This window comes from Dinoponera quadriceps, unplaced genomic scaffold (genome assembly GCF_001313825.1).
Source record: "Dinoponera quadriceps isolate SergipeBrazil2010 unplaced genomic scaffold, ASM131382v1 scaffold2600, whole genome shotgun sequence".
Taxonomy (NCBI): domain Eukaryota; kingdom Metazoa; phylum Arthropoda; class Insecta; order Hymenoptera; family Formicidae; genus Dinoponera; species Dinoponera quadriceps.
In genome coordinates this window covers 2,339,308-2,354,351 of record NW_014556795.1, presented here as the reverse complement: position 1 = coordinate 2,354,351, position 15,044 = coordinate 2,339,308, and the positions used below count along the sequence as shown (strand labels likewise).

Below are 15,044 nucleotides of genomic sequence, written 5' to 3'. Positions count from 1 at the left end.
CTTTGCGGAGCGTGTCTCTGACCCTACCCTCCGGTCGCCATCTTTGATGCACTTTCAGCTCCGCCGAGTGGCGAGAGAGAGAGAGAGAGAGTGAGAGCGCGCGCAGGGGGCTGAAATTAGCACCGCCGGTGGTACGACGTCGCGACGTCCGATGGCGCGCCGCACGAACGAATCAACTCGGTTGACGCGTGATGTCTCTTCCGTCTCTTCCATCTCGATGAACAACTCGATCGCTTTACTCACGATCGGCCGGAGAAATATCGATCAGATTCTTCGAGCTGTGTCGGGCCTTAGCGGGGAACCCAGTAAACACCAACCGACAGTAATATTTCGCCAATACTGTGACCATTGCAGGTACTTTATTTTAATGACGATTTGGCAACGCGACTTTTCTCATCAGCAATGGTAACGATAACGCGTTCCTTTTTTTGGACGACAGTTACGAATATGTCATAAAATGAGCGGAAGTGAATTCTAAAAAGTAGGCTCGTTAAAACTCGATGAAAATTGTAACGACTCGTTGAATTACTTTTCAGAAGTAACTTTCCTAACCCTGTCTGGAACCGATAAGTACGTTACATGCCGCTAAGGCCCGTACTTATGCTTGCAATTGTGAGCGGATCTCAAAGCGCGCGAGGTCGGTTCGTGCGAAACATACCATTAGTAGGTACGGCAGATTTCTCTCGCGCGCCATATTGCGTCGCGATCGACCGTTACAGACGACGCGCGGCACCGAGCGTGCACGGAGCAGCGATGTTTCGTAAAGAGCAACGTCGACTTGAACGCGAGATCCAGCTTCCAACTGCGACGCTCGACGTCCACACCCACCCGGCGAGATAAAATAACCACGTACGCGAGTGAAACAAGTAAGGCACGCCGTTAAGCTCGATCGCATTCGAGCCGCGCGATTCCCGATGATGACTCACTTCGTCGGGCTTAAATAGCTACGCTGGGTTTTATTGCGCGTGGGATAGTAACGCTCGTGTTAATTATATACGCCCCGTCCCGTGAATCTCGACGTGAATCTACCTTGGGCGAAGGTGTTAACAGGTGCTTGAAATAATCAGCAACGTTCTCATCTCTATAAGCGCGTAATATTCCTAGAATATTGTATGAATATTATTCAGTATTAAAATAATATTCCTGTAATATTCTAAGAATGTTATGTAATACTTTTTAATACTATAGAAATGTTCGTCTACATAATATTGTTGGCGTATTATAAAAATGTTCTTAGAATATTAAAAAAAGAATAAAATAATAATATAGAAAAATATATATGTAGAATTTTCTTTACTATAAAACGTACCTTTATACAAAATTATTTCGACTTTATTTATATAATTTTTAATAAAAACTACAATTATTTATATATATATATAGCAATATAATATACAAAAATATATGATATTATAATAATATTAAATAATATTACGCGCTCATAAGTTTATAAGCTGCGCTTATAGGACACGATTATGTCGCTCTTACTAGAGCCTCTGTTTTTTTTCAGCGGAGCTTTCTGCACTTCGAATGAAGCAACTATGAGCTCACGCTTCACGGATGGAGGAGGAGGTAAGAACATAGGTTTCCTTACTTTGTTCTTCTCGTTTTATTTCTTTTCCTCACTCACTTTTTTCGTATAGAATTTTATTTTCACTACTTCTTTGTGTATCAATCTGCCCTTACATTGTCAATGTCCGTACAGCACGGAAACTTGCAGCAATGTTGCAGCATTGCTCCCATAACAAAGAACAATGAAATAAATAAATAAATGTGACAGATGCAGTCGAAAGATCTCTAGTCATAACGATCACTCTCTTCTGAAAATGTTTCCGTACTTGAAACAATATGACTCGTTTTATCAAGCACTGACCTTTGCAAAAAAGTATTACTGGCTGTGACAAGTTTGCCAGTGATACTTTCTTGAATGAAAATGGTACGCTCTGAAATAATTGTTCTTTCAGATTGAAAAAAATTGCCAAACGATCGGCCGTTTGAATTATTCGGCACAACGCTGACCTAACGGACTCTCGTGCTTTTCCAACTGCGCCAATTACGGATAATCTCGAGAGTGCGTCATGCTGCGATTTCGCAGTGGTGAAGTTTCCTCCGATCGCGAGCGAGAGATTTGAACGCCAAAAATGCGCGCGCTCTCTCCTTCGCGCCGAAAGCTCGTCGAGAGATCGTCGAGTCACTCATCACGTACGTTTGGTGACTTTAACGCTTAGAATCCGTGTTCGCGGCCCGTCCGGCTCAAAATACCGTTCGACTTCGAGTCTTGTTTATTTGAACATGTAAGATCGCGTGCCCGGTCGTTCATACTGTCCGTTAACTAGTCGGCCGCAATTAGTACAAGACATCCAAAAGGGGAAACTAATGTAATTATGGACTTTCTATGTGATTATCTCACGAAGTCAGCAAAGATTTCCCGAAGCAACCACACAAGCCAGATTATCGATATTGTCAATACAACGAGATTTCTTCTCTCTCGTGTCTCTTGGAGAAAGTGAATTTTTTCATTTCATGGAATCGCGAGGTTGAAGGAGACGAATCGAATAATCCGGTTGGATTAGCGAAGATTGTTGCGCGAATCCCACACAGTCGGCGCACGCGATAATCGATCGTGGTGACCGGACGAAGATAAGGATATTTGTCGCTGTCGGCGGTTCGCGGTATCAACTATAATTTACGGTGGTTCGAACGACCCACCCGAGATGGTAGTACTGTACCGTTACTCCTTTGGAATCCCGCGGCTCGTACGTTCGCGTACGTTACGGAATTACTTGCTGCATGAAAACGTCGCAGGGAGGCTGTCGCTATAGTTCACTGTGAGATTTCGTTTGCTCAAGCGCGTGTAAACAAGAAATTCATGCTCGAGAAGAGTTTGATATGAATGCCGGAGGGGTGACCCATGTTGTCCTATTTTACGAATCTTTCTATTTATCTTCGGTCAGCAGCTGGATATTTAAAAATTGTTCGCGCGCCTTGTAACATTCGTCATTCTCATAACTTAGCGTTGTTAATAATAATTTTAATTTGGTAATATAATTTTGGCAATATTTTTACGAGTGTAGGTATTATACACAGGTGTTATACTGGGTTTAACAAAAGCGTGGAAATATCTTGAAAGTGGGGCGATTGATAAAAAAGTGGTTTAAATGAAAATTATAGGGTTTGGAGGGAGATATAAGTTGGTGACCTTAACTTTGTTGTATAACATTCGTATCTTTCTTCCAACTTTTTGTCTGATCCATTATTTTTTGTCAATTGTTTCATTCTCAAGATATTCCACTATTTCCACACTTTGGTAAACTCTGTATATTTGTATAATATATTCAGCGTCATGTATGCTTGAACAGATTGAAATTTTTTACCATTACACATTTTATACCTTTTCGACATAAGATCGAAGCTATTAGAGCCATTATAACCCTAACATTATAACTAGAATTACTTCTGCAATGTTCAACTTTGTACATTATATATAAAAATCTGTGAAAATCTTTTAACTCTTCGTCTAAGAAATAGACGAAGAGAAGAGCATACATGCGACGCCGACCGTACAAACCCAGTAAGCGAGAAACATCAAATCAATCTTTCAAAACATTGATTTTACGCGGACTTTGTAAACAAGTTTTGACTTAATATTTTATAAATGTTTTTAAACCGTTACCGGATAATATTATATTTTCAAGTATTAAAATTACTGTGTAGAAATATTATTTTTAATGTTTCAAATTAATTTTGTTAACAATAACGTTGAATACAACATTAAGAACTACATATTTGAAAACGTTATATGTTACAAAATATCATTGCGATAACGTAGTGTCAACGATTTCTCGCTTACTGGGAAGATAAATATTCATTTGCAACATCGCATTGTCAGACATACGAAGTAATAATATCGTGTCATTTTCTCTTTGCAGACTGCGAGCTTTATTTCGCGTCGCGCCACGAGGAATACTCCGCGTTTGATGTAGTGTGTCACCGCGCGTATATCGCGAATATATCGCGAGACTGCGGCGCGAGAGGGCAGCGCCGCCGGGGGGCCGAGCGCGACCGAAGTCATACGAACGTGAGCTCAGCTCGGGCGAGCGACGTGAACATAGACGCGCTCAGTGCGGACAGTGTGACGGGTGAGTGTGCTCACGCCGGCGGGCTCTGATTTTGCCTCGTTTTTTGCACGGCCTGTCAAGCCGGAGGAGCCGTCCTACTCTCTCACGGCTGTGAAAGCGGTGTTTCGTGAGTGACGCCTCTGGACGATCGTGCGTATCTCCCCCTCTCTCTTTCCGAGACCTGTCTTTCTCGCACGTTACTCCGCTCGATCTGTCAGTCCTTCCTCCTCTCGCTCACTCTCGTTGTCTCCCTCTTTCCCGGTCTTTCTCAGCGTGACGCGCGGGGTCCGCGCGTGTCGGTGCGTGTCGGTGCGCGTTCGATAATCGTTCGCTCGAAGATAACGTCGCGACGACATCGAACGACGGTGACGTCGGTCTGTCGTGACGTTTCTGCCTTTCGATCCGCCGCGTCGCGTGTGCACCACCAGTTGCGTGTTGCGTAACTGCATTTTACGACAACCCACCTCCGTCTTGTGGGTGCATCGGCCGACTGCGACGACGAGTTTGGTGCTACAACCCTTTCGAGTCTGACGTTTCGAGCGCACCGCTTCACTGGTGAGTCTCTGTTTCCGCAAGTTTTATTTTTCTTAGGAAGTGGCAATATGTTGCTCGGCCGACTGTTCGCACTTGCGCCACTGCACATCGTCGTGCACGCTCGAGAGCGTTAGCACCGCGTGGCAGTGATGAATGAAGACGAAAAAAGAAGTCGCGACAATGAAAGATTCACTTTTACAGCAAACATGCGAACGTTATAGCCCTGGTCTACAATAGGTGCTTCAAGCTTTAAGAAATTGACCAATCGCATTATAGAAGAATAATCAATTGTGATTGGTCAATTTCTTAAGGCTTAAAACTCTATTGTCGACCTAACCTTATATGCATTCTTACGTGTAATTTCTTTGAAACTCTCGTGCCATCGAGAGAGGATTGGAACGGTTGATCAAAACACAGATTTCTGTTACACTGATCGTTAACTCCGTTCTTAACATAATTCGATCGATAGATGAACCGTATCATGAGGCTAGAAGCCAATGAATTGCAAAAAATTAAGGTACGTCTAATAATATGGCCAGGGACAGTATCAACAACAAACAAAAGAACCTTTGTGATTTAGGTGACAGCGGTTGGCTGCTTTAGCTAACTCGCCTTTTTTTACTATTACTACGATGTATAATTTGAGCAAAGCATGACAAGTGCATTCAACTTATTCAGTTGGTATTGTCTCGGTGCCGTCATTTGTGCATATATAATTGCTATAATTTCTATCATGAAGCGAGCGTTGGACGTAAATAGTACGGCTACATCCGAGTTTGCAAATCGGAGACTTCGGTTTGATCTATCTAGTTATTCCTGGAAAGTCGTTTTATCGGCTTGAAGATATTCAGATAATCTCAAGGACAATCCGACGATTTGCAAAACCGAACGGTTAAGCTACGGTATGAGTAAATGTGGATAAATAAAAAATCGTGAAAAGCCTGAAGTAAATTTTGCGCTCATAAAAACGGTCTTATGATAATATCGCATAATCCCCCTCACCGTTGGACAGAGTTTATTTTCCATTTCTCCACATGATGAATCTATAATAAATCATATATCTTTCGATTTTCCTTTATATAATGAGATAAGCAATAATGCATTTAGAATGGAAAACTAAGTGAAATAAGGATGGAGTACGCGAGAATTGCAAATAGTTTTATTGCTGTTTAATTTAGTTTAATGAGTTCGATCTCCTCGGTACATATTGATCACTATAATTCACAAACGGCCCACCATTTTTCTTAATCGTGGCGCAGCGCGTTTTTACGGCGTTTAAGTATGAATAGCTTCGCTGACTCGCGCGCTTGCTCGCGCATTTGAATATGCAACGGAATCGCAGTAATGTCGAAGGTAGCTTAGTGTTGGGGAGGTAATGACGGGTTTATGGGAAGAAAGAACCGCTGTTATTATATGCCGCTTTAATAAGAAAGCATAACCAAAGGGAATCGCTTATGCGTTATTCGATTTCGCGGAAAGTGTAACGAGTGAGAATCGCGGAAACGCTTCGAGATAACAAAAAATTCTTTTCGATCGTCACATTACTGCGAACAAAAAAATGTAATAAAAACAATTGTATGCAAAAAAATTAAATCGGAATAACCTATGCTAAAATATTATACGCGGTTGCTGCAAAAAATTGGGAATTATTGTTCCTGTAAAATGACGGTTGCTTGAACACATATAAATATTTCCAGAAACATACCATGCAAAGTACATAATAAAAAATTACATAATAAAAAATTTTGTGATAAATTATAACACATTTTGCATATCCCAAACAATGCACACAAATTTTTTGTTAATTTTACACAAGGTGGATATGTTGAACAGTAACATAAATATTATATAAAAAATTAAAATTAATATGTTGATCAACATTAAAATATAAAATGTGTTATTTCAACACTTGCAAGTGTTGAATATAGACTTAAAAATTGGTCATAGGGTAATTCCTAAGTACTAAAAATTTTAAAGCATATTCCTTCGCTTATTTTATGAAGAAAAAGTCTTATGAACATGTCTTTTAAACATGTGTTTTATCTTCAAAATACAGGGTATCAAATTTGAGAAAAAATATGAAAATTTTGAAAATCTAGGAAACGTTGAGAAATATTTATTCAAGTTTGGCGTGCGATATTAAGAACCAGTTTTCAATACCGATGAAACATTTTTAGATTCACTAGGGGCGTGCGCATGGGCAATTATATTAAGTTCTTTTAATGAAAGAATAATGCATCACTTTTTTCCAAGTTTAACCATTTTTTTGAAATCCCGAATTAGAATTCTACAAAAACTGTTTTTTATATATTTTTTTTTCGTGCGATTAGCCGTTTTATGAGTTAAAGTAAAAAAACTTAATCGTGAATCATGCGTCGTGCGTTTATTTAATTACTAAAGACGGCAAGAAACACGCGGCACGTGCAGAAATTGAAAAAGAAGAACGCACATTATCGTAGAAGAGTGCGTGTGAGAGCGTCTATGTCGGGAAAATTTTCAAGGGTAGCGTATGTAGGACGTGCACAATAGCAAAGGTAGCCAACCACCGTGCCGTGACTACAGTGGCACTTGCATATGCAGTACGCTCGTCGACATGAAATTATCCGGTGGCCATTCTTTTGCTCTCTTTCTCTCTCTCTCTCTCTCTGTCTGGGTCCTTCCGAGTCCCTTTTACTTCTCTCCCCCTTCGACTTCAAGAGGGAGGAAACTTCATTGCCCTCGTCCGGTCTTCTTACAAATCTTTTTGGTATGCCCAAAGGATCTTTTTGTACTTAACGCTTCGCACCGCTGAGCTTGATAGATCGAGCTCCATTTATTAGGATAGTAGCGCACCTTACGGTAATTAATTAAACCTCCGAACTGAAATCTCCCGATTTACGAGCTTATCCGCGAGTTCACCGAATCCCCGCCCGACGATGATTTATATCGCGCGAATATAATCCATCTATCTATCTGATCGTCGATTTCGCTCGCTCGTAAGACTTCCTCGCGAAATTTTGGAAAACTCATCACGCGTTCGAATAAAGGGAGGAGGAAGAAGTTAATTATCGCAACTGCGATTTGTTGTTTTGTTCGGACCGGAAGGAAGGTCATGCAGCGAGCGCCAAGTACTTAACCTTGTCGCGACTTTCGAACCTACCTATCGAGCGGGGTTCAAGAGGAAGGGTTATTAAAAGGCTCCCCCACCTATCCGGTCATTAAAGGCGGAATCGAATTGACCCACTACATGTCGGTTGCTCGTAGTGCTCTCGTACGTGCGTCTATGGCAGCATCGCCGTGATTCAACACGCTGCGATCGAATTTATTATAATCGCGAACGCGCGCAGTGCGTGCGATGATTCAACCCTCTCGAGATAGTCCTTTTTCGCAGCTCGAAGTTTATAGGAGGGCATCCATTCGATTAACTGCTTACGGGAGGGCGCATCTTTCATTAATAGATCCACAACGTTGCGAGATATATGTTCCTCAGCTGAGAATGAAACGTTAAATCGACGGTAGTAGTCTGTAGACGATCGAAATTCAAAATTTGTAGTCGATTCAACGTGAGCTTGCAACAAAATCACGTTGGCACAACGTGAGATAAAACAAACTGACGTTAGATTATTTTATTTAAATAAAAGAAAGACCACCACTTTGCATCTTCTCATGTCACACATTGAGAAAAAAATATCGCTATTTTCAGGGACAACAATATCCTTTTTTTATTTTGACCACAAAAATAGTAGTAGATGAAGATTCGTGATCGATACAATTGTCAACGCTCGCCTTTACATTGCGTGGAGTCGCACGCTTTAGGCACGCGAATTTTTTCGTCGTCATGAAAAAGGGTTCGATTCCTCACTCGTTTTTTGTCACTGGCTGCTGCATGGCATGTACGTTACGTTGCAAGTAATAAGGTAGAACCGATGGGCGAGCGAAAGACGGGCAAGGAGGCAGGCGGAGGTGAGAGGGGGAGAGAAGAGGCTGCCGTGGAATGATAAACACAGCTTTTGCGTGTACTTAAAACGCACGTGCGTGCGTGTGTGCGTGGGGTAGTAGGTGGAACGAGCGGACGATAGAGCGCGAGGAGGGCCGAAGAGAAAAAGGGAGAAACGAAACGGGCGGCGTGCACGATGGGATAAGTGCACGTCTCTGACAAAATACCGGGGCCCCCTCTCTTTACGCACACGCACGTAGGCGGGTGTGCACACACACGCACTCATACACATGACGGTTCGCAAAGCCGTATTTATTAACCGTTTTCAGCGCGCGCGGGCAACATTGTGGAACCGACAATTTCCGCGCCGGCCGATTATATTCGCGCGTATATACCGCCGTAGATCGGCTGCCGCGTTCGTGGGAATGGGGATCAATCGGCAGTCTTTGCCCGCGAAAACCTGTTGCATCGCGGGTTACGTTCGTTGCCCGACCTCGGAGAAGCTCGGCCAGGTGAGCTTTACGTCATAATGTGCGAATGAATTTTTCGAGAGAATTCGCGACGGGATTATACCTTTCTCTCGCGTGGCTTCTTCTGCATTATTTTTCGTTTAAATTGCGACTTTATGAATTACAAGGGGGGAGAACATAGTAAAATTTTGGAATGGTTTAGTAAACTTGAAAACTATACTTTTTATTAATTAGGAGACACGCACTTTGAGGTTTCAAATTACTTGTGAAAGTAAAGTTCAGGACCGCGTCTCGTAATTCTGCTTCATCCGTAGGTGTAAAGTCGGTATCAATCTTCACGCGATTTTTACGATTACGATCAAGTGAAGCTCGAGTAGCGTTTCCTTCGCTGACGACGCATGTTTCCGAGTACACACGTCTTGCGCGCTTTTTGCCTCGCGAGAAAATGCATCCGACGCGAACGGTATCGTGCCAATAATTGCGCGACTTAAGTGCACGCCGGCACTTAAGGACCAAGGAATTGCAAAATAATGAGCACTCTCCGGGCGAATGATTAGGAAAAAAAGTGCTCGTCATTAGGATTAGCGATGGATGGCGCGGGTTTAATCTCGCTGCGTTGTGATGCTGAATTTACAATTGCACAATCATTTGTTTCAGAGCCGCGCGAATTGTGCGTCAACGGCGCGATGTGTTATCCGTGAGAGAGAGAGAGAGAGAGAGAGAGACTCGTGTGTGATGAACTTTCTAGTCGCAAAAACTTCTCGCCAGATTCCTAACGACTACGACGCGCGTTAGTCATTTTTCACGTTAATTCAAATTTTTACTTAAAGAACTACGCCACACCTGAAAACTTTGCCAGCTGTAAAATTCTTCCTGCAAAGTTTACGTTGAATTGGTTGCGTAGAATTATAAATGCTTATACACAATGAAGTGCGCGTGAAAGTGTGGCATTGTTCAACAGGTGGCGAGAACGATTAAAAATTTCTCAATTGGCGTATCTAGCTACCAGTTATTGTCATAGCGTTATTATTCAGCGTTAATATTCACCCGATATAGAAATCTTGCAGTTTTATATTACATCGAATATATCGTTGCTACAATCAGAAAAATTTCAAGGAACATTTTTCTATCTTTTTTATTCAATTTAAAGGCCAATAAAGAAATGCGAGAAGTTTGTGGACAATTTTAATATAGATATTCTTCCGTTAGATACGGGAAAACAGTAACATATTTTCTCTCATCGCATTCACATTTATATCGCACTTACGCATTTATGTAAGAACTATATATACAAGAAATACAGATAATGTTAGTGTGACGTAACATATTGAGAATCTACGTTATCATGGACGCTTATCAAGTTCATCATCGACTTAGACGTCCTCCTAAAAAGTCCGCTTCTCGAATTTATCGATACGGAACAAAATACTCGCGCTCGTTTGTTTTTCACGCCATCAAACCGTGATTCTCGAAAGTGACGGGCGAGAATTCAATATCGATTTGGTGGTTTCGCTGCAATCTTTCGCACCAGTGAATCGGATTTTCTATTGACGTTGTGGATGTTGCATAAATTCGTTCCACGTAGTGACATGAATGCGCGCAATTGAATGACACGCGTGATATACGTCGGATCGCCGCGATCACTTGTTGCATAAAAAAAATAGTATTGCGTTTATCGCTTTTATGGCGTCTATTTCAGATCGGTATCAAGGTAACCGTGCCTTTCTGCATGTCACACGCGCAGCTCCATGTGGCGCAATTTCCTCTTAAGCCTCTCTGAGAGGCTAACGTGCGCGTTGTTTTTTTTTTTTTTTTCTTATACTATTTATAGACGATCATTATCATCGTAGTATGTAATATATTTCATGTTGAGTGCGATGAAGATATCAACTTCGCCAAAATGATATAAATTACGTGACGCACTTTCGCGAACATCTTCTCATTCGTCGTCGTATATTTTTCATTAAGCGCACAGAGAAGAAAATTTCTTTAGATTTAATATTTCTACTTGATTAACTAAAATTTGTTCCACAGAAACAACATATACAAAATATGATTTGTTTGAATAAAAATTTTATTGTCCCACTTAAGAAAACTCTATTATTTGAAATAATATCTTTTAACCAAATAAAATATCATTTGCAACGAACATGTAAAATGAAACAAATGATTTCTTTATAAGAAAATTATCTTTCGTTTCACAAATTTTTTACTTAAGATAAAGATAGATATTCGTTGAAAAATCTAACTGATTGTATTTATTAATCGAAACATTAGTTTCTTTGGAGTATGCCAGTAATGAAATTTGTTTGCAACAAAATTTATTAAATTTGAAGAAATATTTTTCTCAGTGCGGAATATTATTAATTGGATATAGTCAAAATTATAATGCTTCCTTCGAATTAAAAATAAATATTAGGACAAATTGAAAATTAATATAATATTACTTAAAATTAAACTTTTATTCGACACATATGTCTGCTTATCTTCACTGACGTTTGATGACGAAGTAGTTTTGAAATGCTTCAAACTGTTTTGCTGTGCGCAATCACTCGACTATACGTGCCATTCGTTCTACTTGACGCAATTCTCTGTTAAATATTTTTACGTCTAGGAGCCATGTTGAAGCCAATTTATTTATTAATAATTTTTTGAAAATTTTTTTTGCGATATTATCAAACACGTTAAATGAAAGAATGGAGCAAGTATGTCGTCCTTTCTGTCACGACTGAAATGAAAATATATAAATTTTTCTTCACTTTTGTTTCATAGCCTTTAAAGGATGCTGTCGTAAAAATTGTTTGAATATTTTCTCTCTTTCAGCTTTTAATTATTATTTAACAACCGTGGCTTATTATTACGAAGAAATGTAATATTTATTATACACTCGACACAATTTTCAATTTGTTTTATAAATCAATTCTCTGTTTCATAAATATATATAATATTATAAGTCAGTATGAGCAACATTGAAAATATTGATAGGAATAGTTTTACGCTGAATATGAAAGAATGAGACAAATACAATGCAAAAATACGGAGAGTATTGCACGTTCATAATAAATCTCTCGACAGTGAGCATACGCGATAGCGTATAGTCAGGGTTAGGTCCTTTTCCTCGCGGCCCTCTCGAGGGGACGATAACTCGTGTTAATTTGACAGTTAATTAGCGCCGATCGGATCGATCGTACGCTCGGCGATGCACTTCCGCGATTAGCATTTTTCTCAGAACGGCCCGCTGCGTTTACTTTGCCGTTTGCGACCGGCAATTCATTTCGCCCCGTTATGACGGCCCGAGTATGTTGTAAGGATGGATGTTTAATGTCACATCCACATCAGACTCATTTGCGGATTTGAGGGAAGGTCATCGGTCGTCTTGGAAATCCAATTTATTCCCATTCAGTTTATGAAATATCGCTTCCGAGCTTTTAAAAATTTCAAGCCACATCTCAGAAATTCTCATAGAAAATATTTGATCAAGATTCGGGAAATTGTTATTGATACTTTCTCTTGGGAGGTTTTTCCTTGATTCTGATATCGTAAACTTTTATATCAGCTATCGATATTTTCGGTATACTCTTTCAAATATTCAAATAATATATCTAATTAATCAAGGATAACTCTTAATTTTGTTTTCATGAGATAAAATATAAGAGGATAGGAAACATCAAGGAGCTCACGAAATAAATTTATTTAAGATTAGCTCTAGATTTGCTTAAAAATTTCTACGAAAATTTCCGGAAAAATTAGGGGCATATTTGGAGCGTATTTTTCCACCGTCTGAGTAGATTTTCGGTAACATGATAGAAATAATCTACTTGCACAGAGAGAAAGATTTCTATGAATTTAATAATGTTTCTTTAATTGAAGCAAATTTGTCTTTTGGAATAGAGCAAACAAACGATTATTCGATTCAACAGACATGATTATTTAACATAAATATTTTCACACCAAATAATATATTTCTTTTGTATTTTCACTTAAATATTATAATGATTGTCACAAGTAACAAATCATTTGAAGGAAATAATGCAAAACAGTATTTAATATATAACGAAATACATTTTTTTTATTAAAAACGAAATATTGTTTCCTCTAAATAATACTGTTTTTTTTTCTCCATCAAACAACATGGTTTACTCTGATGAAGCGACATTTTCACTGAAACAAAAATCATTCGAAGAAAGTGATATTTGATATGAAATTATGTTGTTTATTTTAAACAAATTCGTGAATGAAACAAACACTATATACTCCAAAGAAACTTTTTCTCCAAAAGCGTGTAAGAAGCGAAATGAACACAACGAGAGTGTGTGTATGTATGAGTGTGGAGAAATTCAGGATTTAACGAATGAGATGATCGTCGGCCATTACTTATTAATTAATAAAATCCAAATCGTCTTATTTCTCGGCCCCGTCGGCGGATTCACTCGCTCGACCGCGCACCGGAGATTCCGAGAGATTTCTTCGAGATGTACGGCACACCGCGTGAAACCGCGCGCGCCGACGGTGGCGGCGGCGCATTATGGCGATCCTGAAAACTTCCGTCATCGCCCGCGGCGGGTATTAAGAATGTCGTTGATTAATCCCGCCTTGCCTTTTTTCACTTTTACCGTCCTGTAAATAAAAGACACCGCGCAGCGGTGCTTGAACCGGTGGGTGTGCGCGCGTCTGTCCGCGCGAATCCCCCCTTCCCCCCTCGTTTCTCCTCTGAGAAAACACCGCGGCAATGAGAGAAAAGCAACGATCGCGGTCGGGATCGTAGGAATTTCCGATCGGAGAAATTCCTGCGATATGAGAATGGACTGACAAGTTGAAGCGGCATCAGAAAACGCCGGGATGCGTTTATTAACCCTCGCATTTCACAACACCGGCGTTTTATGAATATTTTATTCGATGTTGTTGTGAATTCAACTGAATCACGAGCCCATATCGTGAAGCTCGAATCTTTTCCCTCGCGAATTTCTCGCACGCCAATTACGTTACTATATTTTACTATTTTAGCTCCTACTATGTCGTAGAATTAACACAGGATCAAAGTTTCGAGTACTCGGAGTATCTTCGATCCAAAATTAAGGGTCGATCATCCGTAATTTTGAAGTTATAGATATTATAAAATAAGAGAAAAATAGTAGGTAATTATAATTAATTTTGAATTTAGAATCATTTATTGTTCGTTATTGTCCTTAGATGGATACGTTACGAACCCTCCAACATATTTTAATGATTTTGTTGAAATCGGTGAGGTCGTCGGTATTGTAAATAATTATTGATTTATTTACTGGAGTTCTTGAGAGACGTCAATGTAAAATTCGGAAGGAACGTGAGATGCTAAGATTAAAGTGAAACAACGGTTGTCTGACGTCTTGTGTGTTATTAAGGCAGCATTATAATGCCATCTCGTTACGATAAAAATCGAAAAGCTTTATTTGCCGACAGAGTTCCTCTGCAAGTGGCCGCTATCTAATTTGATGCGTGACTAAACAAAATTAATTTTCCTTTAACATCCATGCGGCGAACATCTTCATTGTTTTATTCACCGGTCCGGCAAACGTGATGGACGTGAACAAATGGTACCCATCACTTCAGAGATCAGCGTCGGCAGTCCGTCGATTAAGCTTCGTTGTGTCCTACGTTTTTTCGGATGTAGATTGGACTAATGTCGATTTTTTGCCGATTCCACTTGAAGTTACATTAAACGCTACGGTATACGTTTGTTTTCTTTTATTTTTCAATCTTTCCGGCAACACATATGTCGTACCGTCGATTTTCGGAGAACCGTGTAAAAATAAATACAGATATATCGTACAAATATATAAAAATATTAGAATCAACAATGATAACTACAGGAGAAAAAACGATTTATCGATATTCAATTCTGATGATAATTACTTGGTAAAGTGTGACGGGCCATGTATTACATGAAAAATAAAGTGTTCGTTACGCGGCCGTTAATCGGCGTCATTTACAAATTGTCATTATTTCCAGCGTGATTCAATGTTGACC

At 39.8% G+C, this 15,044-nt stretch overlaps 1 protein-coding gene across 4 annotated transcripts in view; it reads left to right on the top strand.

Moving 5' to 3' along the window:
- The first annotated feature begins 221 nt into the window (after positions 1-221).
- LOC106748268 (protein N-terminal asparagine amidohydrolase) overlaps positions 222-15,044 on the top strand; it is a 63,352-nt gene continuing 48,529 nt past the window's right edge. The window contains exons 1-5 of one of the 4 annotated variants that reach the window (XM_014626634.1): positions 222-354; positions 537-866; positions 1,511-1,572; positions 1,965-2,202; positions 3,930-4,673. The gene's annotated coding sequence lies outside the window, so the exon portion shown is untranslated. Of the gene's footprint in view, positions 355-536; positions 867-1,510; positions 1,573-1,964; positions 2,203-3,929; positions 4,674-8,998; positions 9,081-15,044 lie in introns of those variants that run through there. The other 3 variants (XM_014626632.1, XM_014626633.1, XM_014626637.1) reach the window with 3 other exon arrangements.